Source organism: Stegastes partitus, unplaced genomic scaffold (genome assembly GCF_000690725.1).
Source record: "Stegastes partitus isolate 25-593 unplaced genomic scaffold, Stegastes_partitus-1.0.2 Scaffold297, whole genome shotgun sequence".
Taxonomy (NCBI): domain Eukaryota; kingdom Metazoa; phylum Chordata; class Actinopteri; family Pomacentridae; genus Stegastes; species Stegastes partitus.
In genome coordinates, this window is record NW_007578028.1 from 151,848 (window position 1) to 157,707 (window position 5,860).

A 5,860-nucleotide genomic window follows, 5' to 3' on the forward strand; every position below is an offset into this window, starting at 1 on the left:
TTCACATATTTTCAGTCACAGTTTGCGCACAGGCTTTTATGAAATATTCAGAGTGCTTTAATGAGACAGATGCACTTGTTCATTCACTGTATGTGTTTGTTAAGTACCCATAAAGCCCAGGGGTCCATAGTGCTATGGATACAGATGGGCACCTGCTTGACCTTGCCACAGATGTCGTGCTATTGTGCGTACATCAAGCCAAGCATGACAGGATTCACTGACACAAGTGTGTGTGCGTGTGAGGCTGCGTGCATTTACATGTAATGCAATTACTATACATCCACATACTGAACGGCAGCTGGAGACAGTGATGTATTGCCGCAAATTAATTAGAAGATGTTTATTCACTTTGTGTTGACTGGAGCTTTTAATTTCATGAAATACAGTTTTGACCTGGGAGAAGAACACATATTTTGGCGTTAAGCAAAGAAAAATAAAGAGCACAAGAAAATTCAGTGTTAGTGAAGCATCTCTTTCATCGTAGATGAGGTAACTTTGAATTTGCCTGGTGACAGTTGCCCCGAATCTTCATGAATAAATATAACTGCTTTGTTAAAACCAAAGACTTGAGAATAATATCAGTGACATGCTCAAATGTTTGCAGCATCACAAAGATGTGTGCTCACCAATTTCTGCCCAACAATCAAGCTGGTCTAAAAAGCTTGCCGCAGCCTTTCTAAAGCGTGAGGTAATATTGTTCGAGGGGACAAAATGATTTCTTTGTTTCGTTTTCTGTAGCTACACAATTTCTCTTTTAAGTTTCTGGGTATAAAGATTGTTTCATGGACTTGAAAGAGTCACGTTTAGGGTTGGGGGCAAAACAAAATGTTGTTGTGGTCCCAGTGGAGCAAGAGAGTGCCGGGGGAATGCCGTTATTGGTTTAAGATGTCTGCCCCCGAAGACTCCAAGCATTAGTGTGGTTGAGAGTGATGGAAACATACGCTTGCTTTGGTGTTTTTCTGTTCAAACACCAAGTGCAGTGGGGGAGAAAACCTAATTGCTTGTCATTCTCAAAGAAAGAGACAGAACCCTGTGTAAGCAATTGGCTAGATTTTTCAGTAATTGACTTGATCCCTTCTCTCACCAGGGATCATGATATACTATCAGTTTGAATAGACTACCATTTAGGACCTTGTTAAGTTGTGTTTCCTCAGTCGAGATTTGCGTGATGATTGTAGCTGAAATTCACACAGCCAGGGTCAATTTATAGCTAAAAGGCATGTATTGTAAATGAACAAGCACTTGTAAATCACACTGCTGTTTAAAACATCATTTGGCACAAACAGTTTATTTACACCAAGCTAATTATACAGTAGTTTAGTGCTGTAGTATAAGTGTCACTGAAACTAGACAGTTTTATTGACACAAAAGCAGCAAATTCTATGGAAATATTGTGTTGAGAACGCTTCACTAGCTATATGTCAGGATTTTTTACAAGCTTGACTTACATTAGGTCTGACTCCACATATACGTTGCCAGAATGAGGCAAAGCCGTAAACTGACTTCATGATTAAACTATATCCAGTGTCTCCACATGTGAGGACGAAGACAGACCTCTGCTCGATCAGAGTCAGGCAGGACAAACAGCTGTGTTGGCAAACATCCAATGGAGACAGCTTTAAACAGTCCACCGCCCTGGCATTGACCCTTTGGCCAAAAATCTATTTTTCTGGTGCCAGCCCAATGAGAGCAAAGCAGCACGATCGCAATAAAAGCCCTTCCCCAGACACGAGTGTGATCAAGCCACTTGTGGTAAATTTCAGTCTTTGTCTCGAAGCCAAAAGCCTGTTACACAGCAATCCGACCAAAACATTGCATGTCAAACCTTGTAAAAAATGCTTTGCTATTAGCCAGAAATCTATCTGTTAAAAGATTATATGCATTTTGAGGATTTGAGAGTGTAGATCTGGATGAAAGGCAAAGAAGGACCGAGATGTGAATCTATGTTCTCCAGGAGGAAGAACAGTAGGTAGCAGCCTGGACAGAGTGTGCTCTGCCAAGCAGCCGCCTAACCTCCACCTAGAGAATTAAACAAATGAAAAGCTGCAGGAGCATGGGTGTAAATCTGCCAGTAAGAGGCAAAGACACACAACTATTATAATCACCTTGCTATGCGAGACACTTCCAGTGCGTGGCTGAATTATTAAAATTGCACGACCACACCAGCCCATGCAATTAGACCATGAAGCTAAAACGGAGATACATCTTTAGATTTAACATTGCGTATTCGGTATGTAGTTAACACGGCATTAATTTTCTCAGTTATTAAAGGGGATGCTTCTTTAGTGCACTAGAATTGAAAATGAGCCACATTTTTCTCATATAGAGTAATAATATGTGCTCTCACTGTAAATCTCATGTGTTTCTTGGTCTGTTGAACAAGATTCCCCGTACTAACCCACGTAACCTAATTTCTGTGCTGCCTGCCAATCAGTAACAATCACGTCTAGCACTATGTGGGTGGGTAAGTGAGCAGGCAGGGTTAGATTAGCCACGATGCCTGCGTCCACCTTTATGCGGTCCCCATCAATATACAAAGGTGCTGCTTCACAATCAGCTACAGATAATGAGGTTGCATTATGTTTGATTCACTGCTGCTCGGAGAGATTGAATAGTATGTGCTTGTGTCATGACTGATTAGGGCAGAGCTTGAATTAGTGCACAATAATGATACCACATTGTGTGAGTCAGACACTGTGGAGAGATTTTTTTCATAAAAGAGACAATGCTTAAGAAAGGGGCTGAAGCACAGAGAGCTATTGAGCCTTTGTGCTGTCCGCTGTTCACTCCTTCATCTTAATGTTTGATGTGCTTTCATGTGGCCTGCTGCTTCATCATCACATTCTTTTTTTATGTTTGTGTGTGTGTGGAGCGACAAATAATCTATAGACACACTGACACCGTGGGGACTCACCTCCTATCTGAAAAGTAAAATTTAATCCGCTAAAGCTTAACACTTTATTTTTGGAGTAGAACTTGGTTTTAAGGTGAAGGTTAACACATTGAAAGTTAAGGCATTTGGGAAACATGATGTGCTCATCGTTAGTCAGTACTCTACAATGAAAGATAAAGGTAGGGTTAACGCCTGTGCTTTTTACAGTAGGTTTGTAAGCCTTCGTGAGAGCTTTAGCTTTTCATTATGATGTACCTGTTCTGGGTCAATTTTCTAAATGTGGTTTGTCCATGACTCACCCTGGGGTGATATTAGCATGTGAGCACAGCAGTGAGCTTGTGAAATGGATGGCAGAATTTACAACTGTGGTGCCTCAGCTTAGGCTGACAATGGTCTGCGTGGTAACTGGTTAATGACTGTAATGCTGAGTCGGGAAGCATGTGAGGTCAGTGGCTTGACTGTTAGACTATCACTGTTTCCCTGTCATGGCTGTTTATGACTTGCTGATGTCTACTCTCAGTGTGGGTTTTGATATGGTCGACCAGTGCATTTCTATAAACAGCTTGAAGGACCAGGTCAGTATCCAGGGTAGTGTGCTTAAGTAGTTTGCCTCCTGCTTCGCAGACAGGGTTTCTTCTGGTAAAATTAGGAGCTGCTCCTCTTTGTCTGCCCCAGTCACCTGTGGAGTACCTCAAGGTTCCATCTTAGGGCCTATTTTATTTTCTTGGCTATACTCCCATTAGGTTTCCTTCTTTCACAAAAATCAAGTATCCTTCCACTGGTATGCAAATGACACACAAATACATTTTCCTCTAAATCCAGATGACTCTGCCTCCATCACATCCATCTTAACCTGCCTCGAGCAGGTGACGTGTTGTGTGGTCTAAAACTGTCTTTAGCAAAATGATAATAAGACCACAATGGCTGCATTTGGTCCCAGTATCACAACAAATATCATCAGCCACTCAGGGCCCATGACAGCAAACCTAAATGCCGACACCAGGGATCTCAGTGTAATCTGTGACTCAGCTCTAAAATTTGACAAAGAGATTAACTCTTCTACAGGGGTGCTTCTTTCAACTGAGGAACACTGCCAAATTGAGATCCATTCTCTGTCCGAATGACATGAAGATTGTGACCACTGTAATAATTCCCTGTATGCTAGATTACTGTAACTGTCCTTGGTGTCTTGTCTTTAAACTCAACTTAGGAACTCCTTTTTTTTCAGTTGTGATTTTACATGTGTGTACTGTTTATTTTTTTATTGTCTGCTTGTTAGTTTTTGCTTGCTTTTAAATGAAAAATGCTTTCTTAATAGAATGTATTATTGTTAGGGTCCGAGCACCCAAAAGGTTGCAAAGACCCAATTGGGACTGCTCGGTTCTTTTTATTATTCATGACAAAGAGACACATTTTTGAGGTCCTAAACGTACTCGCAACGCACAAAACTCGGCACACACATCAGACTCGGCAAAAAATTGTATAATTAGGGGGAAACACACAGCTCAATATAAAAATGGCTCAACAGCGCCACCTAGAAAATGACGAAAAAGGACCCCCGAACACACTTTCACGTAGAGTAACGAAATTCGGCACACACGTAACATGCCAAGATGCACAAAAAAGTCTCATGAACACGCATCTGAAACGCAACAGGAAGTCGGCCATTTTGAAAAAAAATGGCAGAATTTGGCTGAAAATCTGCCATTTTCGGCCATTTTCAAAATCTATCTCCTCCAAGGGGGCAAGTCGTACACACCTGAAATTTAGCCAGCACAAACTACAGGACGTGGTGATTAAAAGTTATTGAAACTCTCTGCAAAAGTCTGAGGGCGTGGCAATGGCAGCCTTCTAAATTATGATGCTTCGCCATCAAAAAGGAAGCATGTCTAACGACCCTGTACATGCTCCAATCTGCCTCAAACTTTACATACTTGATAACAGTCCTGCCCTAATGAAACCCATATGGCAACATCTATTCACAGTCATAGCACCACCTGCTGGCAACAGAAAAGCATGTGTTTTACACTTTCATGTACATTTGTAACATCTACTACTGCCAGCATGTTTCACCTACATCCATGAAATTTGCTGGACATATAAATGACATGTTTTACACTTTTATGTGCTATTATTAGCAGGTTGACCGTATTAACCTCAAATGGAATGAGGTGAGCCTTCAGACGTTGATAATGACTCATACCAAAAATCGGGAGTCCTCGTCAAGTGGCGTGTCCGTGGCAGCCCTCTGAACCGCTCAGCCCACTCCTGTGATGCTGGCTGACTACAGCTTGCCCCTGCACTACTGAGGAGACACAGTGAGGACTGAGGATTGAATGGAGTCAGAGCTCCATCTAGTGGACAAATGACACAAGGACAGCATTTTGCTTTGTCTTTGTCCACCTCCTTTTTGTCCTCGTCAAGGGCTTTCTTCTGCTCCTGCAGCTCCACAGATTTGATTTCATCTCTCTGGACATTCTGGTGGAGCTTTAAGAGCTGCAGAGAGAGTCCGATTCTCCTTTTTAAGTCTGAGGATTTCTCTCTCTTTGACTTCGAGCTTTTCTTTCAGCTCATCGACATCGTCCATCATGTCTCCCCATGACATGCACAATGTTTCCATGTTTTCGATGGAGACCTCGGAGCCCTGCTGTTCTTCGGACTCGATGCTTTCCTGGGTCTCCACCGGCTCTTCGGACTCTCTGAGCTGAATTTAGAGGACAGAGATTCTCACCTCGTTCTGCTGGTGTTCATCCTGTAGCTCCTTCTCTTTTTCCTGAAGGAGCTCCTCCAGCCAGCGGATCCTTGCTTTGGCGCTCACCACCTTGAGCGAGTGCTGGTCGTTGTCGGCGATGAGCTCATTGATGCGAAGGCCCTGGTGGTGGTTCTGCTGTCTCAGGTAGCTGGCTTCTTCCTGAAAGTCAAACCCAAAGAAAAATTCTTGTATTTTATTGCTCAGAAAACAAAATT